At 48.6% G+C, this 25403-nt stretch overlaps 1 long non-coding RNA gene across 1 annotated transcript in view; it reads left to right on the plus strand.

Moving 5' to 3' along the window:
• Window positions 1-25403, plus strand: part of LOC146808500 (uncharacterized) — a 75096-nt gene that overhangs the window by 26166 nt on the left and 23527 nt on the right. The gene's annotated exons all lie outside the window — the stretch shown is intronic.

Consider the following 25403-nt stretch of genomic DNA (forward strand, 5'->3'; position numbering starts at 1 on the left):
TTATTTTTGTTGGTTTTTGGACTCTGGGCACTTTACCGCTGCTAACCAGTGCTAAAGTGCATATGTCCTCTGCCTAAATAGTATTGGTGATTGGTTTTTCCATGATTGCATTATATGATTTACTAGTAAGTCCCTAGTAAAGTGCACCAGGTGTGGCCCTGGCCTGTAAATCAAATGCTACTAGTAGGCCTGCAGCACAGGTTGTGCCACCCATATGAGTATCCCTGCAAACATGTCTAAGACCTGCCATTGCAGTGTCTGTGAGTGCAGATTTTAACTGCCATACAAACCTGGCAAGTGCACCCACTTGCCAGGCCCAAACTTTCCCTTTAACTGCATGTAAGGCTCCCCCAAGGAGGGCCCAAGGTAGCCCCATGGCCATGGTGCAGTGTATTTAAAAGGGAGGGCATTTACTGGTGTGTTTTACATGATCTGATAATACTGCTAACTCTTTTTTCACTATTGCAAGGACTGTCTCTCCCATAGGTTATAATTGAAGCAGCCTTGTAATCTCTTACAAGTGTAACTTCCAGTTGTGAAGAGATAGAGATTTGGAGTTTGGGATCCATGAACTCACAATTTAAAAAGACATTTTTTAGTGAAGTTGGTTTGCAAATTGCGTGTTTAAAAACGCCTCTTTTAGAAAGTGGTCAATTTCTTGCTTTACCATTCTGTGCATCTGCCTGCCTATGCAATCCACATCTGTTGGGCTGTTTGTGCATTCACTCTAGACTGTCACACAAAGGGAGCTGTGGTGTGCCCTGCATATCCTGATGGCCCATCACCAGGCTGATGGGCCTTCCTGGGCTAGATTAGTGGGAAGAGGTCTCAATGACACCTGAATAGGGCTGTGCCTGTCCTCAAACATACCTGACTCCACCCCCCTGTGGTGTGTCTGGAGCCAGGCCAGGGAAAGGCAGGGTCTTGTGCACTCCAAATACTTTCCTTTGAAGTTTGCCTACTTCAAGGGCAGAAACTGGTATAAGTACTGAACCTCTGACACCATAACTTGATAACACTTCTGCGGCCTGGGGCACCTTTACCCCGCTCAGTGAACAAGACATCAAAAAGATTCTCCGGAATATCAACCCGTCCAACCACTTCAGTGACCCGTTACCCCCATCCATTTTCAAGGAAATCAAGAATGCACTCATCCCTACCTGGACAAGGATTGTAAATGCGACTCTGTCACAAGGCACAATCCCTGATTGCTTAAAAGCAGCTCAAGTATCCCCTATACTAAAAAAACCTTACGCTGATAGGACAGACCTCAATAATTTCCGACCTATCTCCAACATACCCACCCTTGTGAAACTCCTTGAAAAATGCGTTCAGGCCCAACTCTGTGCCCACATTGAGAACTACCAGCTCTTGGACCAACATCAATCCGGCTTTCGTACGGGACACAGCACTGAATCGGCCCTCATTCATGTAATGGATGACATTCTAAAGATTCTCGATCAAAATGAATCCTGCCTCCTGATCCTCCTTGACCTTTCCTCTGCCTTTGATACGGTCAATCATGACAACCTCTTATCCATTCTGCAAAACAGGATGGGTTTTGGTGATCAGGTGCTACAGTTGTTCTCGTCCTTCCTCCATCACAGATCGCAAAGAGTCAAGGCAAATCACTCTCTCTCCAAGCCTTCGCCCGTTCTCATGGGGGTCCCCCAAGGATCTGCTTTATCTCCTATCCTCTTCAACCTTTGCTTGGAACCATTAGCTAACGCACTTAACTCCATGGATATCCATTTCCACATGTATGCCGATGACACGCAACTCTACTTGAAAATCTCATCCCCGGAAAACCTCATATCACTCAACACCATCCTAACTTATACTCAAAACTGGTTAACTGAGAACCATCTCCTGCTCAACACCTCAAAAACAGAATTCTTGCTTGTCTGTCCTCAGAATTACACCCCCAATCTTGACCTCTGGATGAGCCACCTCACTGCTTTCAACTGCACTCCGCTCATCGTAAACTCAGCCAAATCTCTAGGAGTCACCATGGATAATAACCTGAATATGAAAAATCATATCAGCAATACATGTAAAGGAGCAAACCACTTGATTAGGACACTCAGAAACATCAAACCTTTCCTTCCACTGAAGGATTTCAAGCAGGTGGTTCAAGCTCTGGTCATACCGAGGATAGATTACGGCAGTGCTACCCTCTGTGGCCTGCCCAAATACACCCTGGCTGCGCTAAGGGCTTCACTGAATGCTGCCGCTAGATTGGTTACAGGCTCCAAACGCAATGAGCGCATATCGCCAGTCCTAAAAACTCTAAATTGGCTCCCCTATGAAGCACGAACCCAGCTAAAAATTACCATGATGATGCACAAAGCTATCCACTTCAAGACGCCCAGGTATCTGGCGCAAAAACTTGAGCTATCTGGTGGTGCAAGAGTCTCTAGAAGCGCTACTACCTTACTCTTGAAACCACCTATCTTTAACAAAAAGTGAACCTCTCACAGAGCCTTCTCTGGTGCGGCTCCAAGGATATGGAACTCTCTTCCTCCAGAAATACGCAGAATCACCAGAACAACGGTGTTCAAACTGGAAGTCAAAAGATTCCTGATGAACAAACTCCTTCAGTAATTTGGCTAATCACCTTGGCCCATTGACATTGTTCCTTCTTCCATTGCGTCAACATTTATTACCATACTTTTTTTTTTTTTTTTGTTCTGCTGTCCTTACTCTATACTGTGTTTAACATAACTTTAATGTGAATTTTCGTGCACTTTATGGTTCATTTGTATTTTTTTTTCTGTTGTTGTTTCCTGTTCTAGTTTGACTGTAAAGCGCTCTGATATCCCCTGGGATCTTGTTCGCGCTATATAAAACTTTATAAATAAATAAATAAGATGAGATTCTGCCAAGAAGAGCTGGAGAAGCTGTAGGAGGGTAATTGCCACTCTGCTTGTTGCTGTGTTTGGCTGGCCTACTGTTTGCTGCTTCTCTCTTGGGCAGAGAAAGGACTGGACTTTGTTTTCATCATCCTGTTTGCCAAGGTTCTCAAGGGCTTGTTTGTGCTTGGCTCCTGTTGAGAAGTCTCAGGGTCCTCAAAGACTTCACCAGCAGTCCCTGAAATCCTCTGCAGGAAGTTCTGACCTGCCAAGTGGTGCCACGTCTAGTTCTGGGTCCTTGGAAGTAGCTTTGCTGCAAAGGACTGAAGAAAATCCACACATCTACCTTCAGCAACTGTTTTTACCGCTGCAGTAATGCTGTGCGGTTGAAAAACCAATGCATCGCAGCGATGCAACCGAAGAATCGACTCAGCTTCTGCCATGTGGCTGAAAGATCACTGCAGTCCAAGTCCAGAGCCCAGTGTCACCAACGTCAATGGCACCCGCTTCGGCTCCGACTCAGACGCAGGCCCTGCTGTGTGGATAAAAAAATTGACGCATCAGCTGCTTCACTGCTGGAAAATCAAAATAGCTCCTATTTTGCCACCGCTGAATTGATCTAGTGAATCCGCATTTTCGATGCACCTGGGAGCAAGATCTTCATCGATGTTGCCCAGCAGTAGGGAACCGAGGCAGCATGTCTGTAAATTGATACATCACCTCCCCTGATAGTAAGGAACCGACGCATCACCTCCTCTAACAAAAAGGAACCAATGCATCACCTCCTCAGTGCTACAGTAAGGAACCGATGCAGCACCTCTCCTTGCAGTAAGGAACCGACGCATGACCTTCCCTGGGAGGAAGGAACCAATGCATTGCTTTGCTTTTCTGGTGACACACCTCCAGGTTGTCTGTTTTCGTCTTTGATTTTGACACATCCCTGGTATTTTTGTGTAAAAGTGACGCAGCTATAGTTTCCTACGGACTGAACTATTTTGAACTTTTTAAAAGGCTTCGCTTGATTTGTATATGTTGGATTTTTGTCTTGTTTTATTAAGATAAATATTTTTTTTTTCTAAACTGGTGTGTGTCATTTTGCTCTGTTTTCACTCTGTTACTATGTGTATATGTACAAGTGCTTTACACATTGCCTCCGTAATAAGCCTGACTGCTCATGGCAAGTGACCAAGGGTGAGAGCAGGGGTTATCTTGGTGTGTAACTCCTTTACCCCAACTAGAATAAGGGTCTCTACTTGGACAGGGTGAAAACCGCTGCCAACTAAAGACCCCCATTTCTAACACGCACCTTTGAAACTCATAAACTCTGGCTCTTGCTTTTACAAGTTTGGGAATCAGTAGTTGATGTTGGGAGGATGATCTCAACCCTCTAGACGGTATGTATCTTGTGAACATTGAGAAGATAGCCAGTGCAATTCCCATAAATGGCTAGAGAATTAGATTTTGAGGCTTAAACCCAAAACTAATCTGGCTGATGCATTTTGAACTTCTTGTAGTCTCTGAGTAACGTATTTTGGGAGACCTACTCGTAAAGAAGTACCGTAGTCTAGGCACAATAGCATTAATACACAAACCATTGTGATACTGGCGCATATTGGGAGTAGGGGCAGGATTTTATTAATGATTATTTGCAAACACTTATTACTATATACCATTTTGTTTCTGTCAGGTAGAAAGGAGTGGTTTGAGACACATGTGACTCTGAAGTTCTTTTCCACATGTACTAGTTAACACCAATCTTGAGTCCAATGGGTTTGATTTTCATATATTTAAGTGCCGAAAGAGTTCAGCATACTTGAGTAATCTTCAAATTCTAGAATATTTCTGAGTACTATAGACCACTGAATGCTATTAAGAGGCAAGTTAATTAGTAAATCCAGCATTACTGCCATCTAGTATCCAAATTGATTTATTTCCGGGCCTTCAATGGATGCCATCCATTGATTTCAAAGCAAACATAGCTCATGCTTGGAACTGAAAGTGCCTCTTCATTGTTGACTGGCGTGTGTTTGAGTGAGAGAGAGAGCTAGAGAGTGAGAGAATGAGAGAGAGTGGGTAAATGTTTTATTATGGATGGAGGAAAGGGTCAATACAAGAGTGAGGCAAAGGGTGGACAGGTGAATGTTTCCATCCATCAACTCAGTCACTCATCCTTGCAGTCATTTTTCTACTCATTGACTCACTTGATCTAGAGAAATCCTGTTGCTCTGGACACTTCGACCTGCAACTGTTTTGTAAAACATTGCTTGTTCGCCTGCTTGTTAAAATCAGAGTTATCCTTGAGACGAGTGACTCCTCTTCTAAAACCCATTAATCCCACTGATTTTACATGGGGAAAGCTGTTTGAAGCAGAACCATCTGTAGAAATCATCTTACACCATATTATGCATGATAGGATCTTTCTTACTACTTATAAATGTTTGATTATTTCTGCCTGCCTGTGGGGACATGCAAACTCTGTAATTTGAATTTCACATGAATCAAAACTACCCAGAAGTATCTGATAGAGACTATTAGCAGAAGTTTCCTTAGTGTAGAATTATCCCAAGTCATCAGACTGGGTCCAGAAACTTTTCATGCTGTACCTTTGCACGCCGATACGTGGTGTCATTCGGCTCCACATTGGCCTATATAGGTGGCACCGCAGTGCGCTGACATTAGTTCTTTTCTTTCCACACCAGTCAGCGCAAATCCAGAGAGCTACCTCCAGTCGTTTTTTGACTGACTTTTTTTGATGTTTTATCAAAGCCTTTTTTGAGACTTAGCTTCCTCCTGTGCTAGGAATGACCCCTAAAAACAGGTGGTTTCAAACCCTGGTTTACCTGTCACACCCACACCGAGTTTGTCTGGGGTGCTTGGAGCAGGACTATGACTCCAAGTCTGTGAGAACTGCTGTGCCATGCACTCAAAGGTTATGTAAGAGTGCTGATTGAAGCTCCTCACCACCTCACATCAGATAACCCTGTGATGATCAAGATCCTGATCGCGTTGACGGTCCCTGGACAATTTGTGGAGCCGCTCTCGATGTTCATCATATCAGTTGAAATCTTTGTTGGGTAAACCCCACAAAAAGAAGAAACCCAAGAATTTAAAGCACTCTTTGACTTTGCCACTCCAGTCCAAACCTTCAGAAGAGCAGTGGGAATGACGACACAAGTCGAGGCCATGTTCTCACATGCTTCCACCTCGAGCCTTTGCCTGGGTCTGCTCCGCACCTTCCAGAATTTCCCAGAACTGGAGTGGCCTCCGCCCAACTCAAAGACATCTATGAGTCCATGCACCTCTTATTTGGGCAGATTGACCCCTCTGGAGCTCCTTCAGGCCCCACTGGTTCAGAGGGAGCCCCCTATGGATTTGCACCAGCTTGTTCGCCTTTGACGCCAGTCAGGCCCCTAGTAACTGGCAGATGCCAGTGGTTTGGACATCTAACCAGGCACTGGCCTGGTCTCTCCTCCCACCATGGCTATAGAGGAAAGAGGGTTGTACACATGGTTAAACCAAGCGTGCCTCTACCACGCAGCCCAAACCATGAATGCATCTTAGCAATGCATCCCTCTATCAACCATGCCTTTACCACACAATTTTGTGGTATAGGCATGAATGGTAAAGGGGTATTTGTGGCTAAGGTCGCCACTACCCTAACCGCCCCCCACCCCACTAACTGTCCCCCTCCCACCCAATGCAGTTCCTAAAACCCTGACCCTTCACAAACACTACCCCGACCCTCTCACCCTGTGCTGACTCTTCCTATTTCCCTACCCCTGCCCTAAGGCCTAAAATCTTACCCCTTTACTTACACTACCCAGACCCCGCGCTGTTCCTAAAACTACTCCAGCCCCTCCCACTGCCCTGAACCTACCCTGACCCCCAGCCTTAAAAACGACCCCGAGTACCCATTCCCCTCCCATTGCCTTAAGGCCTTGAACCCTGCCCTTTTACTTACACTACCCCGGCTCACGCACACCAGAGCTGACTCTACCCATTCCCCTCCCCTGCCCTAAGGCCTAAAACCATGCCCCTTTACTTACACTACCCCCCGCTGTCCATTAAACTACCCCAACCATTCCCACTGCCCTGAAACCTACCATGACCCCCAGCCCTAAAAACTACCCTGACTACCCATTCTCCTCACACTGTCCTAAGGCTTTAAACCCTGCCCCTTTACTTACACTTCCCCGACCCCCGCTGTTCCTCAAACAACCCCAACCCCTCCCACTGCCCTGAAACCTACCCCGACCCCCAAGCCCTAAAAACAACCCCTACTACCCATTCCCCTCCAACTGCCCTAAGGCCTAACACCCTGCCCATTTACTTACACTACCCAACTCCACTTCCACGCTGTCCCTTAAACTATCCCAAACCCTTCCACTGCCCTGAAATCTACCTGACCCCCAGCCACACGTTCCCCTCCCACTGCCCTAAGGCCTACACCCTGCCCCTTTACTTACACCACCCGACACCCCAACCCCCATTCTCTCCCTTAAACTACTCCACCCCCTTCCACTGCCCTGAAACCTACTCGACCCCAACCTAAAAACTACTCCAACTACCCATTGCCCTCCCAATGCCCTGAGGCATAAACCCCTGCCCCTTTACTTACACTACCCCAACACCCCACCCCAATGCTGTCCCTAAAACTAACCTAAACCCCCAAGCTGTCCCAGCCCTGAAAACTGCCTCCTAGTCCCACTTACCTCATCATGGCATCATCTTGCTTCTGTCTTCACCATCTTCTGTCTAGCCAGCAGCTAGACCATGCACTACCTTAATCATGCATATACGTGTTTAAGGCATATGCGTGGTTAAGGCAAGCGTGGTTGCACTTACGTAGTCGGAACACACGTGGTCAAGACTGCAGTGTTCTGACTGTTTTCCAGGAAAGGACCTTTTTTGCAATGGTGGTGCAAAGGGCGGCTGAGGTCAAGGACCTTATGCTGCCCTCTGTGAGAGTCATGATGAACTTGACAGGGGTTTAGCTGGCAGTCACCCCCTCTGAACCTCTACTCCTATTCAATAAAGTCCCTACAAAGGTCCTGCTTGGAGCCTGGTCCACGCCCTACACAGGGGATCCTGTTAAACGGATAGTTGCCACTGCCCCACTCCTGGGGTTCCCAGTTTTCTCACCCAGAACCCCACTCCAGAGAGCCTACTGGTCCAAGCCTCCACTTCAAAAGTCAATCCTGGCACATTCTGTACCACTCCACCAGATGAGAATACAAGAAGGTGGACACTATTGTCAAAGGAACTTTCTCTTCCGCGAGCCTAGCACTGTGGTAGGTGAGCACGGCATGCCTTTTGGGCTGATACACCCACACAGTTTGGGATTTGGTCGCAGGAAGCCTGTGCCACACTGTCACAGGCGATTGCAGATGGCAGAGACACAGCAACTGGACATGACCGACTTGCAGACTTGACATGACCGACTCGCTAGGTAGAACGATTGCATGATTGGTGGCATGACTGGTTGAGAAACACTGGCTTCTTGTGCAGATGGCCAAACTTCCATTATGGACAAGCCCTTTGATGGCTCCTTGCTCCTTCACAAAAAGACAGACTTAGCACTGGATCCCTTTAAGGGCAACCAGGCTACTGCCAGGTGCTTGGGCCTCTCCATGCCTCCCACCAAACCCATTCTGTCATTTGCCCCTTCTGTGGGTACGGCAAGTGCTAACAACTGCGTCCTTTCCCACCCAGCCACTAATGTGAACCGGCTTCTCAGCGTTTCCGTGGCTCTTCCCAGAGACAACGTGGGACCACCGGCCAGATGTCGACCCAGTCCCCCAAACCCTATCAGCTGCTGCTTCCAAATGCCCTTTAGTTTGCCCGCTTACTATCACAGGCACCCAGGGGGTGGCAGGATCCGCAATCACCTGCCTCACTGGCAGTCCATTACATCAGACGAATGGGTATTCTAGATCATCGGGCCGGTTACTCTTTCCCCTTTTTAGGAACCCAACAGCCATGCCACCTTCTTATGATTGGCTGATGCAGGACAATCTCTCCCTGCTCTGTCAGGCGCTAACAGCCAAAGGGGACATTGAGAAGGTGCTGGAATCAGAAGTAGGTTGTGGTTGCTGCTCCTGCTACTTTCTGGTGCCCAAGAGGACCGAGGTCTCTGCTCTATTCTGATTGTGTGCCTTATCAACTTCTTCCTGAAGATGGAGAAGCTCAAGATGCTCAAATTAGCTTATGTCTTATCTGCCCTCGATCCGGGAGACTGAATGGTAGTGCTGGACTTGCAGGACACCTATTTCCACAGCCCTACCCATAGATGTTACTTGCGTTTTAGGGTGGGCCACAAAAACTTTCAGTTTGCTGTGCTTCCCTTTGGCCTTACCAGTGCCCCTCGAGGGTTCACCATGGTGATGGGGATGGTTGCAGCAAATCTTTGGAGGTCAGGGGGTCCAGCTTTCCCCTACCTCTAGGATTGGCTGTTGAAGGCGGGATCGCCCGAAACTGTCATCTCCCACCGCCAGACTACAGCGGACCTCCTGAACTCGATGGGGTTTACTATCAATGTGGCAAAGTCACGCCTGACTCCCTCTTGGATGCTCCTTGTAAGAAAATGCCCCTTCTTGTATGGTCACCCCCAAGATTTTGGAGTGATACTGCTGGTTTTTTGAGTCAAGAGTGCACTGAGGACTGGTAATCAAGCTCAGTGCCAGGTGCCTTGACCATAACACTTGTATGTGGAAATGTTTTATACCCCATTAGCTTAAGGTAACAGACGTCCCTAGTATATGGTATCCAAGTCATGTAAGTTAGAGGGTCACACTAGGGATTGGAGCACCGGTTGTGCCACCCTGGGTGTGACACTGGTAAATCATGTCTTCCAGTCTGTCATTGCAGAGTTGAAGACCAGATTTAGAGTGCTGGTCCGACTTTGCTATTTAAACTCTTGGCAAAGTCAAACCTCCCTCTGTGATATGTGTATGCCACCACTTTGGTAGGCCTAACAAGCTCTAAGGCAGGGTGCGACATTTTTCCAGAGCAAAACATGTATTTTATGTGTTCTGACTGTCATTTTTACTGTGGAAAGACTTGGTTGCCTCAGTGGCGAGTACAGGATAACACGCTCACCATTCAGCTGTTCTAACGTCCGAACAGTGCAACCAAAGTTGACACTCCAAGGTATGAAACGATTTGCTACATTAAGCCCAACTTGATACTCAGGTAGAAATTAATGTAACTTGTTGAAATGTGCAACTTTTACAAAGTTTCAACTTTGTTGCTCAAAGTCTCCTGTTAAATGGTAGCGGCAGTTTCAGTCGATAACCCTTCAAGTATTGCCCGGCGGTAATCGCCTCTTATACCATTCGATAATTTACCAATGAAGGAGGCAGGCGCCGGAGACTGGAAGGCAGGAAACAAAGTTTTTATTCCGTCGGAGCAGAACACATCAGATCAGACAGCAAGGTATCGTCACGAGGTGCTCTAACTGCATCTCTGAGGCCTGGCCTCTTATACACAGGTTTATGACTTTATTGCAGGGTTATCATACATGGCACATTCTTGAGATTGTCTTGGAACATGAAAGAACATCCTCGGAATCCCCACTTCGAGCTCGTTCCCACACATATCTACAGTGGAAGTCCCCACCCCATCCACAGTAGGAGATGGCTATCACACAGCTGGACATTCCGCCAATTCCCGGGGGTGTGTGCGACCGGCCGGGTCTCAGGGGGTAGGGGCTTTTGATCTACTGTAATCCCTTTGATGTGGGGTGTTTCCCTTACAATAGGGGCAATAAACTGCATCCGCAGGGCTAGGTGATGGCCTGGGATCGATTCGGACAATGGGGCGCAGAGGAAGGGGGTTATCAAAAAGAGATGCATGACCATGTATGGGATGTCGGTCAGGCGTAGGATGTGGTTCCATGGCAGGGTCGCGCAGAAGGAGAGGGTTTATGGCCCGTGTATGAGAGAGCGGGGGTGGCCGGCACGCGGGGGATGCTTGCAGCGCCAGGGGAACGCGCTGGCGATCGACAATGAGCGGGGGAGAGAGTGGGGTGCCTAAAAATGGCGGCCGTGCGTTCGCTGTGCGTGGCGCTGGGAAAAGGCAAGATGGCGCAGATAATGTTCAGTTACAAGCTAAATTTCCACACTCCTGTGCCCTTAACAATTGCACATAGGGTCAGTCCGTGATACATCTTACTGCCCTCCTGTTGAGATATGCTAACGATTCCCAGAAAAGGACACAGTAAAAGCCTGCATGGGAGAGAGGTGTTACCTCTCTCTTGCTAGGAGCCACACAGGTATTAGCCCAAAAGGTGAACTTCAAAGGAGAAGCCCCCTATAAAGGGCAAAAGGCCTACACCTGGGAGAGGGACTACCTTATTGTCTAGGTAAACAGGCTGTGTCCTCGGGATCTGCAGATTGCTCATAGAAGGCCCGCCTCCAGGCAGTCCCAACTCAGTATGCCAAATACCGCTGAGTGTTGGGAGTGGCCAGGCAGGGCAAAGGATGTGTGTAAGGAACAGCGGGGAAGGAGACGTGTAAGGAAAAAAGGTTAATACACAAACAACCATAAACAAATATGATTGGGCTACATCCAACTTCACCACTTGACATCTGTGATCTATAATGCCATATTTGACTCAAGGGCAGAAATAGAAGCACACTCACTTTTGCTTCACTGTAGCCAAGTGTTAAAGCACACTTTCCACAGGCACGCTATGTGGTGCCCCCAAATAGACTAGAGTCACTGCACACTTCCAAAGACACACGATATGGCGCTCAACAATAGTCAAGTGTTTATTCACAGGTTTCACAGACACGCAGTGATGCAATAATAAAGTGTTAAATCACACTTACACAGATTTCCAATGCTGTGCCCAAAACACCAACATTCATATGCTCGTAAAACTCGTAACGTGTCAGAAATAAGGACCTCGATCCAGAGGCCCCAACTCAGAAATAACATCTGTAGAGAATGTGTCAGAAATAAAGACCTCGATCCAGAGGCCCCAACTCAGAAATAGCAACTGTATAGTTAGAAGCACTGTATGAACAAGATCGTAGGAGGATTCGGGATGCGGAATCCACTTCCGCCTTTACGTTCACAGCACGGCTGCTCTGTGTTCTCTGGGTTTCGCTGTAGGAAGCCAAGTCTATGTACTGCTATCTTCGGATGTTAGAAGTGCTACCAGCGCATTACCTCGGAAACTGCAATGACGCCGAAGGGATTGCCGAAAGCAGACGGAGCTCCTGTTCTCGAAGAGATGCACGAATAGTGAGTGGTTTCCACAGGGTGGAGCTGCTCTAAATAACGTTGACACACCCAAGATGGCCGTCTCTGGGGCAGCTGGGACATGTAGTTCCTATGCACAGGACTGCAAAGAAATTAAAAATAAACGTTTGTTGGCAGGGTTAAGGAGACCTTAGGAACAGTGTATGGCATAGGGCCAATAAAGTAGGCCCCTGCAATGGACACATGAATGCATTCACCTCCACACTTCCTTATGTGTACCTAGAACTCCCGGGACGACACAACCACTGGCGTACTTGGGTACCAGATGAATCTTACCACAATTGGGCAGGCTGGAGACCAGAAGAGCGAGCAAGAGGAGCTGTGCTGGGTTGGGGCAGGACCTAGAACGTACACTGCTGTGCCGCTGACAGACTGGCAGCAGGCAACTGCCGGGAAGGGGTAACCAGCTGTCAAACCTGTCTTCCAGGGCCCCTTAGCCCCCTTTGTAACCACCCCTCTAGGTGGTGTAGGGAGCTTTGAATGCCAAGAAAACGTTTTGCCATGTTGGAAGTGAACAGAATGGTACACCCTGGGATAGCCAAAAGCCAGGAAGGAACATGGTAGCCCCCTGGCTACGAACTACATCCTACCCATAGGGCATTTGCAGAGCATACAAAGGCAACCATGACACCTTGAACTCATATCGTGCCTGGACTGGAGATAGACTACCCTGGTGCACCAAGTTTCCAGAGAAGAGAGGCTGCACCGACGAAGACTGCATCTGTTGCACCTGATGCCTAGCAAAGGAGACGGCATTGTGCCTGCTGTGTCCTGCTTGTGGAAAGTTGTTTCCCAAGCCCAGCCAAAGTGACCCCAAGGGCCAGTTGGCTGACCTCTTGTTCACAGCACAGGACAACAACAGCTCAAGAGGCCTACAAAGGTGAGTTAGTAACCCAAATCTTCAGATCGCTACTCTTTGTCACCATGCAGAACCAGAGACCAGGACCTGGCACTCAAAAGTTTGCTAATGAACCTGCTGGACCCGGGAGAACCTTTGGAGTGCAGCTTGGTCATCTAGAAGGCAATTTACAGCCCCAGGAAGGATTCTGCAGTGAACAAGACACTGAATGACGGTAGTCCAGTGCCGACTGGATGTTTGGCAGGCTCAAGAGGAGCCCCAGTAGTAGTTGCAGGGAGACCTCTGTCGACTGTGTTGCATCTACAGCATTCGTGATCTACTTCAGCATCCTGTATCCCTAGTATCAGGACCACTTCCATAGGTGTCTATGACAAGGAGTTTAAAGTGCCTAAATCTAATTGAACAGTGCTTCCGCCTTGGTGGTAACTATTTTTGATGGCCTTGTTGGTCCCCCTGACTGGCAACCTGGCCGATTTGTTTGGCCAAAGTAACCCTAACCAGCTGCTTTACAAATAGCCAAAGTTGTTGTTCAAAACAATTATAAATGTCAAATATTTTGAATTTGCCAATGCTTGTTTGCAATTGAGTAAAAAGTGCATATTTTTATTTGCTCTGCCTTGTAAAATTTGTATCTATGGAACTCTCCAGTGAATATTTTTTGTTTGGTGTCTAAAAATCCATAAAAAATCTGCTTTCATTTTATAAATTGGTGTCAGAATTCTTGAGTGTCTTAATTATTTTGTCTTCAATTGTTGTGGTGCAGTTTAAATCGTTGACACTAGTTCATTGCTGCCCACAGCCACTGCTACCCAGGGTTGAGGTCAGGGTTTAAAAAACGAAATCTACTGGTCCTTAAGGGGTTCTTTAGTTTATTACACTGTGAGGTCACACAACTACACCATGTAATACAGCCTTTTCTCTGTAGTGGGACCTGATGTCCCCGTGAGTACAGCATCAGGAAAATCTCTCCAACCTGGGGCAGATCTCAAAGGGAACTGCTAATGACCTGCAGTGGTGTGTGAGAGACCCTGATTAGGTCAGCAGCAGACCCTCTTCCCTTCCCTATCCAGAGCTGACTGTAGTGACAGGCGCGTCACTCATGGGCTGGGGCAGTCATCTGGGGGAGGTGGAGATCAGAGGGCTTTGGTCTCCGGTAGAGTCCCAGCTCCACATCATTTTATTGGAGCTGCCAGCAATTTGACTGGCATTGAAAGCCTTTCTTCCTTTGATCACAGAAAGGCTGGTGCAGGTTTTCACAGACAACTCTATCCCCATTTGGTATTGCCACATACAGGGCGGGATGGTGTCATGGACCCTGTGTCAAGAGGTCTTGCATCTCTGGTCATGGCTGGATGGTCAGGGTATTTACCTGATGGTTCAACATTTGGCAGGCATTCTGAATGCCTGAGCCAGCAAATTGAGCCATTGATGTCTAACCGATAACAAATGGACATCTGTCCAGACGTGGTGCAAGGTTTCTTCCAAGCCAGGGGAGAACCTTGGTTAGATTTGTTCACCACTGCTGAGAATGTCAAAGTCAGCAATTCTGCACGCAGATGTTTTCAGAGCGTTTCTCTCTCAGAGACACTTTTCATCATGAGTGGAGCTCTGGCCTCCTGTGCATCTTTCTGCCTAAACCACTCCTGCAGCTGAAAGACCACTGAGGAGCCAGTGCCTAGTCGCTCACACAAATCTTAGGGGTGGATGGGTGTTTGACACACTTGACAGGGACTGGTGTGATGGCGCTGCCAGCCATGTGGTGAATCTGGGCGACATTTGGTGATGACTTGCTGTGATGGTTGCAGGCCTTCATTCTTGAGTCGATCACCAGAAGTGGGGGTGGCCAGGCACTTCCATTTAATTTAGGGAGGCGTCTGCATCCTTGTGCTTGGATTTCTTGGGTTACTTAGCTGTTGGTGACAGTGGCATGGTGAACACGCTGAGAAGTGTGAGGCAGAGACTCTGTTGGTGCATGCTTGTGGCTTACTCTCCATCTCCCACTGGGTGGTCGCTAAGCCTTTCTCATGTTGTGTCACCGAGTTGGCTTGCTGTTTGTGTGTCTGGATGCGCTCCCTCCACAGGTCGAGTTTTCTTCAGCTTCAAGCCTGGCCTCCCACAACTTTCCCTCCCGAACTTGTTCGGTCGTTAACTTCCTAGTGTACACCAGCCGGTCAAACTTCCATATCTTCTGGTGGGTGCGGTGGCATGCACATGGCAATGATGATGTGGAGATCATTAGCCCTGGACAACAGGTAGGGATGATTCACTTGGAGTAAGGATGATTAGAGGGACTTCGCAGCCACATGTTTTTTTTTTTAGGCTGGTGCCATTCTTCTGCTATGGCATCTGCGGTTGCGAGCAAGGATGCCATGTGACTCAAACTGCCAACTCTCAGGAACTGACAGTTGCACTGGGAAGCGTAGGGAGAGAGACGCGGTTTGCACTTGCTGGTGGCTTACATGTGGCTCTCCCATTGAGCTTTGGCTTCAGGGACGTCACTCCGCCTTGATGGCTGAGTTGTGTCTGCGGGTGTACGCTTGGCTTGTAGTGATACGAGTCCTTGTACTTCTACCCTTGTTATTCCAGCGCACCTGTGTTTGTCCGGTTGTTCATAGTAACGGTATTGTCACTTTTCTTTTCAGTTCTTCCTCAGGGTGCAATGGAATGCACCATCTTCCAAACAGGCCAACAGGGCCTATCAACATTCAATGTTCTCTGGACCATGCGGACGAGACTTCAGTCGCTCTCCTCTCTTATCCCTCCTGGGTGCTGGGTGGCATCCAGCCACTTTTTCTCATGTGTTCCCTCTTCAGGGAGCTTCTTGAAGCTCCTACTGTGGTGTTCCTTCTTATAGGAATGATTTCCATGGGCAGTAGGGAGCTGTGGTGGTGGCTTGCCACTTGAAGTGTGCGACTCGCCTCGTGTCTGTATTGGGCTACTGGTGACTTTATCTTGAGGCAGTGTGGGGGAGGACACTCTTGTCCTCTTTCATGATGTGGCGTTGTGCCGCATTCTCTTCTCTGTGTTGCGGTGGTGGCATTTTGCCACTTGGGGACGTGTGGCTCTCCTCCTGCCTGTACTGGGCCAGTGTACCACATAGTCGTATGGCAGTGTTGGGGCACTCCCTTGATTGTCTCTGGCCCACTGCAGGGAGGTGCTTGTGCAGTGGAGATGTAGAGGCTCTCCCTCCTGCATTAAGGCCACGCTAGGCTGTACTCGCCTCTTTTCTCTGGGGAGCACTGGGCATGTGCAGCGTCTCTTTTGTGGGCACCTGGCGGGCAACCAGGCACTAACTGCAACTTGCTTTCTTTCTGTGAAGGTGCCCCTGATCTTCTCACTTGCAGTAGTAGCAAAGGCCCATTCTCTCTGGCATTCCCGGACATTCGTCTCTGAGGGCGCGCCTCGCTAGGCCTTGTGCCAGTCTATCTCTTGTGTGAGCACAGTAAGGCTTGAGCAGGAAGTCTTTCTTCTAGGGGCACACCTTACTCTTGGACCTGATGACTTGTTGCTTGCTCCTGGCAGCATGTGTTGGTGGCAGGATAACATTGGTGGGTATGTGGAATTCAGTGTGTTGCTGGCTGATTAGTAGGGCCTTGTGGTGCTGATATGGTCTCCTCGGGGATCAGTATGGAGCTGCCTTTGGTTTCACTGTCTTGGTTTCCACAGAACTTTTGGCAGCATTCTTGGCTGGGGCAGTGTTTTCTTTAATGCTGCAATGGATGTCACCACGTCTATTGTTGGGCGGCTTGTTTTCTGCACAAGTACCTGTGCTCTGGCAGCAGTCTTCCGCGTCTGGTGCGGTTTGCCTCATTGGCCACCAGTTCGGTGCTGCTGCTGCTGCTGCTGGTGCGGTGGCAGCTGCCCTGACACTGTGGGCCTCAGGAGAGGCCAGTGCGGGGTTGTAATGCAGAAACGGCTCATCCATGTATTTAAAATATTTTTTTTCTTATTGGGCTGCTTGCTGTGTAATTTGATGTTGATGCCGGGTGTGGTGGAATAAGCCACCACTAGGTGGCACTGCAGGTGCACACAACACCGGGTCAAGTCTTGGCAGCATGAACAGAAGATCCAGGACAGGGCCTTGAGGCACATGAGTCTCACCGGGAGCTTTGGTGGCCACGGGCTCGCAGCATGAGGTGGATGGTCCACCCACAGAAATGTAAGGTCATGCGGTGCTGGCTGACTGCCGGTGGGCACCGCGGTTCTTTTGTTGTGTCTGTTCTTCCCTATGAGGCCGGGACATTGCAGGCCTTTTTATGCAGAGCTTCCTTGCGTGCAGTCTTGATCAACAGCTTATTTGCAGGCCTCGCCATGCCCATGTTAGCACTGGACTGGTCTTGCTTATAGAGCTACATGGGCTTCATCATGCTGCCCACCAGCTCTCCTAGCCTCGTACTAGGTGGATGGTAGCAGTAGCTGCGAGGCCAGGTTCACCTTCTTGGGGGTGACGCACCTACTTCACGGAGAGGCTGGAGCAGGGTCCTTTGTCTCCCCCCAATCACTGGGCACAGCATGAGGTCAGCACCCCTCGTCGCCATTGTAGTATTGTGCGCCCTAGGCTCACATGCTACTAAAAGAATGACACAGAGGCAGTTTGATAGTTAACTGGCCACAAGCACATGCACCCGCGCCCTTTAATTTGCAGGGTCACGTCACTTGTGATGCTTGTGGTGGATAGGTGTGGGGTGCAAGTGTGTCCAGCCCTTGAGGGAGGGGCTGGCAATACAAGTGCCTGCTGAGACACTAGAGCATATCCAGCAGGACACCACAGGTGTCAGAGATTATTCACAGTCATATTAGTGAGCTGCTGCTGTGGTACAATTTGAAAACACACGTCGCTGTTCCTGAATATTAGATACAAACATATTTAGAATTTGGACCAGTGTTCCTGGGACAGAGAGGGTTGACTTCTGTTTTCCCTAAAACCTGCCTCTCTAGGGGATTCCTCAGTAAAGAGTACACCTTCAGTCTCTTATCACAAGGTAGTACATCAAAAATTAAATCTTGTGCCTTCTAATCATCTGGTCTCATCCTTAGCAACTCCTTTTACCCCACATTGAAAACCTCTGCATCTCTTTCTAAAGTACAGACAGGTCAAATAAATCAAGGCTTCTCCAACCTTTGTCAGCTGGCGACAAAGCAGTCGGAGTCAGGTGCCTGTATATTCTGGTGATGGCAAATGTCAAAGTAGCTTTGAGTGGGAAGACATTCTAAAGTATGTTCCTGGTGATTTCTGAAGATCAACAAACATCCAGGATACTCACAACTTTCATAATCCGCCACAATGTCCTGACCAACCTTTGTTTCTGCAATCACCTATGATCCTTCCAAGAGTTAATGTGGATACAATGAGACAAATAGGTTTCTGCTGCCTCTCTATTAGTCACAACAGGATCCATCCCAACTGGTGTATTAAGTTTTGAAAGAAATGCCTACTAATTCTCATCCACTTCAAACAGTCCTGGTCAACTGGTACCTCATGCCTCACAAGAGACATCTTCCATTCCACCGCAACCAGCTCTTAAGCAAAGACATCTGTCAATAACAGCCTCCCAAAAGGTTCCTCTTTCATAACCAGAAGCCACGGTGGCTGGTCATTGCTCAAGAAACAAAGGAGCTGGAAGAAGTGGAAGGTTCTGACGTGGGCACAAATGGTAATGGCATTTGGTAACGTGATCACACCAGAAGGATGAAGATGGCTCCTGCCAACCCATAAATGGAAGCAACCCCTAGAATGGCATGATTATGTAGTTGCTAATCATTCAAGTCTTGTTTGGAGCTATTCCTTTGCGGATGATCGTTGTAGGTTTCAAACTTTTATTGACCACAGTTGCAAAGACTTCCTATCCTCTTTTATTTCAAAGATAATCCAGAAGATGACTTATGGTAGGTCCACCAGCCATGTGAAACCCTGAAATAGATTCTACCTCTATGGCACATGCTAAAAAGGAAAAGCCTCAGACTCATCACCATCATGCCTTTTGAACCAAATCAAGACTGACTCTTTGATCTCTGCAGCTGCCAAAAAGTGGTCACAGAATCCTTCATCAACATGAATTATGCATTAGATCTTAAATGACATCAACTGGACACTATAAGGATTCGAATTTGTGCTTTTGCAGCTAAGCCTATCAAACTTGCTAAAACTTGCCCCATTTTGTCTAGAGATGATAGAAAACTGTTAGAAATGTTGTTGCTGGTTGGCAAAGGTATACACCCTGTCCAAGCATGAACCACAAATCTAGTCAGTTTAAGTCACTACACAACCAAAATTATCCTATGCTCACCCTCTGGTAGCTTGGCACAGAGCAGTCAGACTTAACAGAGAAAATGTGTAAAGTATTTGTGCAAAAACAGTAAAACAGGGAAAACACCACACAAAAAGTATCCGACCAGTTTAGAAAAATATAACTTAATTTAATGAATAAAACAAGACCAAAACAACAAAAATCCAATGTGTAGAAGTCGAGAGTTCAGTTTTTAAAAATTAAATGTAAAAATAGCACCTCAAGAGTTAATTGGTCATGCTGGACCGGGATAAAGTCAAGAGGTCAGGCCATGGAGCATGGGCGGGATACAGGATACATGCAGGGCCCGCTGAGAAACAGTACCTTAATACTTGTTGCAGCACAATATGTGTCGGTGACCCGAGGGGTGATGCAGCGGATTTCTCAAGGCAACGGCGTCGAAGCAGAAGACCTCTAACCTCTTGGTCAGTGTAAGGCTCTCTCCTCACGCAGCTCCACAGTATGTCCCCTGCCACTTGTGCTGTGGTCCGATGTTCGAGGCCCATGTGCCATGCCTTGCCTTTCTCTGTTTTGCCTGTTGCCTCCGCTCTGTTTCTTTTTTGCCCTTTTCTTTCTGGTGGCCTCTCTTATCTCTTGCCCCTTTCACTCCCTTTTTGCCGCCTTAATTAATTAATTTTATTTCTACTTCCTTTTTTTCCTTCCCTCCCTCGCCTCCTGCTTCCTTTTCCTGTCGCTGCTGCTCCTGCGGCCCCCCGCCTCGAGATCTCGCCTCCGCCTCCCAGCTCTCCTGTCCTTCCCCAACCCCTACTTAATGGCAGCTGCTGCGCGGCCACATAGCGGGCGCACCAAAGGCAAGCCCGTCTGCGCCCATCCGTGACAAGACCGCGACCAGCGCCAGAAACCCTGGTCCTCCGACCCGCCAACGCTACAGCTCCTCGGCTCACTACACACTTAACAATGGCAGGAGCAACTGCAAGCCCACCTCACCCCTCGACATCCATGGACCCTTCACCTGCCGACACTGCAACCACTTCTTCACTTTCGCCAAGACAGAGGACCCACCTCTACCCTGCAGCAACATCTCCCTCGCACCTCAATCCCTGCAATGCATCCCCCTCAACGTCTGCTCACTCCACAGACATGCCGCAGAAATCTGGGACCTCCTCGACAGCACCTCTCCTGACATCGGCTTCCACACTGAAACCTGGACGAACGCCGCCTCGGGACCAGACTTCACAAGCCCCATCCCCGAAGGATATAAAATCACCCAGAAAGACTGCCCCGGGGGAGGCATCACCATCGCCCACAAGGCCAACCTTCGCCTGAGCACCTACACTGACGGGCCCACAGATCTGATGGAACACCTCCACCTCAAGATACAGACCAACCTGTCCATCATCCTCTGAGGCACCCTCGTCTACAGACCCCCCGGACTGCACACACCTTTCTCCGAATCCATCACCGACATCATCAACACGCAGCCATCCCCTCCACCGACTACACCCTGCTGGGAAACCTCAACTTTCACCTCGACAACCGCCAAAACCCCAACTCCACCTCCCTCCTGGACAACCTCCACAACATCAGACTCAAATAGATCATACCAGAACCAACACACTCAGCAAGACACACCCTCGACCCCATCTTCACAGCAGGGAACTCCATCACCTTCAGCCACACCTCTGAACTCCCATGGACAGACCACCGCTGCGTGTACTTCACCTTCAAAGTTAACATCTCCCGCAGACGTCCACAGCAGCTCCAACTCAGAAATTGCACCAGGACCTCTGACGACCAGCTCGCAGCCGCCATCAGCAACTCTGCTACCACCACAGACGATGACCCTACCACCGCCGCCCACACTCTACACAGCTGGATCACCGACTGCATCAACGCCATAGTCCCCCTCAAGAAAGCCTCCGACCCTCACGCCAAGAAAGCCAGCTGGTTCTCCACCGACCTCTGGGAATCTAGAAGCACCTGCACACGCCTCGAAAATCTATGGAGGTACTCCAAAACCTCAGCAGACCTCAACAACTTCAAAACAGCCACCACCGCCCACCGCAAACTCATCAGATACTCAAGGAGTAAAGCACTCCAGGACACAATCTTCACCCACGCACACAACACCAAGGAACTCTTCGGCATCATCAAAGAGTTTGCCCAACCCAGAGGCGAGACTACCGACATCACACCCTCCAAGGACCTCTACGACAGACTCAGTGCCTTCTTCCATCACAAAATCAAGACCATTTATGACAACTTTGATGGCAACAAACTACTTGAGGAACCCTCTCCCACTGTTCCCAGCCACACGTAGCCAACACTGTACAGCTGGACTACCCTCAGCATTGAAGGCACCCTAAAGATTATGAAGAGCACCCACTCCGGGGCTCCCATGGACCCCTACTCCCACCTCATCTACTGCAGACATCATTACCCCGAGCTTCAGGGAATCATCAACCGCTCCTTCGAGACCGCCTCCGTCCCTGACGACTGGAAACACTCTAAGATCAACCCTCTCCTGAAAAAACCCTCAGCAGACCCCCACGACCTCAAAAACTTCAGACCAATCTCCTTGCTCCTGTACCCAGCGAAAGCCGTGGAAAAGCCCATCAACAGTCAATGCGCCGCTTTCACAGAAGAAAACAACATCCTCGACTCCTCCCAGTCAGGCTTCGGGAAGAACCATAGCACCAAAACCGCCCTTCTCGCCACGACAGATGACATCCGCTCCCTCCTCCACAGAGGAGAGACTGTGGTCCTCATCCTCCTGGACCTCTCTGCAGTCTTCCATACAGTCTCTCATCGCACCCTAGCCCAGAGACTCCACGATGCGGGAATCCAGAACAAGGCCCTTGACTGGATCCGCTCCTTTCTCTCTGGCAGAACACAACGGGTCAGACTTCCCCCTTTACTCTCGGAACCCACACCGACCATCTGCGGAGTTCCCCAAGGTTCCTCCATCAGCCCGACCCTGCACAACGTCTACATGGTCCGCTCGCATCCATCTTCAGTTCACACGGACTCAACACCATATTGTATACAGATGACACCCAACTCATCCTCTCCCTGTCCAACAAACCCAACCTCTCCAAACATAACTTTCAAGATGGAATGGCAGCAGATGCCAGGTGGATGAAGAACAGCTGCCTGCAACTCAACACAGACAAATCTGAGGTGCTCATCATGGGCCCACACCCCATTGCCTGGAACGACACCCAGTGGCCCTCAGCCCTCGGAAACCCTCCCTCCCTCACGGACCATGCATGCAACCTCAGACTCATCCTGGACTCCGAACTCAAAATTAACTGCCAGATCAACGCCGTCACCTCTTCCTGCTACCACACCCTCCGCCTACTCTGAAAGACCTTCAACTGGATTCCCATCGAACACAGGAAAAGCGTCACCCAAGGCCTCATCAGCAGCAGACTGGACTACGGCAACGCTCTCTGTGCCAGGATATACAAAAACCTCACCCACAAACTCCAGAACACCGCTGCCAGACTAGTCCTCAACCTACCGCGCCACTGCCACATCAGCCAACACCTTTGGACACTACACTGGCTCCCTGTTGAGAAGAGAACCACCCTTAAACTACTCTGCCCTCCACAACAACAGACCTGCCCACATGAACCACCGCCTCACTTTCCAAGCATCCCAAAGGTCCCTTTGCTCGGCCCAGCTCTATCTTGCGACAGTACCACACATCAAGAAGACCAGATTGGGACGACGCTCTCTCCCTCCTCGCAGCCAGGGCTTGAAACTCCCTCCCTCTCCACCTCCGACAGACACCATTGCTCCCCAAATTCTTGAGAGACCCCAAGACCTGGCTCTTCGACAGAGCTCCATGATCTTCTGGGAACTGCATGCCTCCCTTCCCACCCCCTCAGCGCCTTGGGACCCCTTTGGGTGAATAGCAGCGCTTTATAAACCTTGATTGATAAGATGGGTCCATGGATGCGGCGGTTCTGAAGGTGATGTGCCGAATTTCTCCATGCTGCAGAGGTGATGCATCGATCTTCACACAGTGACAGCGATTCGTTGGTTCTGAAGTGGTGGTTCTGAGTACAAGGGTCTGAATCTGATGCACTGATCGAATTCTCACACCAGCAGTGCTGCAGTAATTCTGCTTTTGCAGCAGAAGCTGTGTCGATTTAACTGGAGCAGACTCCTCGTTCCACTTCCAGGGGTCCAGGACTTGGTTGGCACCACTTGGCAGAACATAGTTACCAGCAGGTGAGCCCAATGGTTGGAACATAAGGGTCCCAAGTCTTTTGTGTCCCTTGGACTTAGGCAGCAGGAGGCAAGCTAGCAAGCCTGTGTAGTCACTCTGGGTTCATGTGATGCAGGTCTAGTCCTGCTCACCCAGGCAGAGAGAGAGCAGCAAGGCAGCACAACAAGGCAAGAGTTCAGCAAACACCAGCTCCAGCAGAGTGGCAGTCCTTTAGCAGCACAGCAGATCCTCTTCTTCCTGGCAGAGTGGTCACAGGTCTAGAAGTGTGCTGAAGTTGATATGTCAGGGCCCAGGGTCCAGTACTTATAGCCAATTGTTGCTTTGAAGTGGGGAAGACTTCAAAGAAAGCCTATTTAGCCTATTAGGAGTGAGGCTGTTTCCAGCTCCTCTGTCCTAATCTCCTAGGAAGATCCACAGCCCCACCACTGTCTTTTGCATACCGCTGTCTAGAGGGAAAACAGAAAGCCCAGCAGTCATCCCACCCAGACTAAACAGAGACAGACAGCAGGCACCAAATGGCTTTAGCAAGTAAATCCTAACTTTCTAAAAGATGCATTTGCTGAACCTCAACTTAAAATCCAACTTCCCCCATAAGTTGTGATTTTAAATTGTATGTCCAGTGACACCAATCTTCAAAATTGTATCTCTTATCAATTGGAAATTACTCTTAAAAGGTGTAATAAAATAATCCCAATGTTAGCCTATGAGAGAGGTAGGCCTTACAGTAGTGAAAAACAAAATTGGGGGGTTTTCACTACCAAGATGTAAAACTTCAAAAAAAACATGCCCTGCTTTTTAAATATACTGCACACTACCCTGTGGGGTTACAGGGCCTATCTCATGGGTGACGCATATATAAAAAAAAGTTACAGATTAGGCCTAGCAAGAGGGTTTACTTGTAGCGGTGAGCAGTAATTGCTGCTCCTCCGGGGAAGTTTGCAGGGTTTTGCCACTCCGCACTCCAACTGGAGCACAGAGTTTGGCAAAACCTCCAACCAACCGCAGCGTGGTGGAATTTACCAGCGACCACCACGAGCATTGTTCACACATGGCTTTAATTAGTGCATGCTGCCTTGTGATCAGGATCCACGCTGCACCTCTGACACGAGTTGATGCTAGTGCTGGTGCTCCGAGGTCAATGGAATGTTCATTATTTACAAAAGAAAAGCAATTGGCACGTTATTTTCACCAAATATTGCCTTTGAAAGATGTGTCTCCTTCCAGAGAAGACCAATTTCGCCAGCCTGCTAGTGTTGGTACTGCACATTTGCTGAGTCATTTAACAGTCACAAGGAGCCCTTAACAAAGTGCGTCCAAAGAGACAGGCTTTTAGTGTTTCCAAATGTAGCCCAAAGGCAGCTGCACCAATATTAACCTAGAGTCACAACAGCTATTCCTGGATACAGCGATAGATTGGATTTGAACGAAGCCTGCAAAACTGTGCTTAAGGACAAGCTGCTTATACATTTCTTCACGCTAGTTTGTCACATGAAGTGCAATCTCATAGAAATACAGACACAATGATAAGAAGTTGTGCTACGCGGTTAGTAACTGAATAAGAGAGTAAAAATGCTCCTCGTCCCTTACAACAAATGGCACAAAAATATTGCAACAAACAAATAGGCGTATCTAGATAAATGGGAGACTTGAAAGCATTTGAGAGATGCCTCGCTGTGAAGCAACACTTTATATAAATAGGTGTTTAAGGGCCAGATGTAGGTAATCCACAAATACCGAATTCTTAATACCGAATTTTACCGATTCGGTATTAAGAAATCGGTATTTCTTATGTAGGTAATGAATCAGTAATAAATACCGATTCCTTAATATTCCTTATTACCGAATCGGTAATACCGATTCGGTGTTGAGGAATACCTACCCATTCATTCCTATGGGCTTGGAGGCCCATAGGAATGAATCTAAAGCCATTCTGTATTAGC

This window comes from Triturus cristatus, chromosome 8 (genome assembly GCF_964204655.1).
Source record: "Triturus cristatus chromosome 8, aTriCri1.1, whole genome shotgun sequence".
In the NCBI taxonomy this organism is placed as follows: domain Eukaryota; kingdom Metazoa; phylum Chordata; class Amphibia; order Caudata; family Salamandridae; genus Triturus; species Triturus cristatus.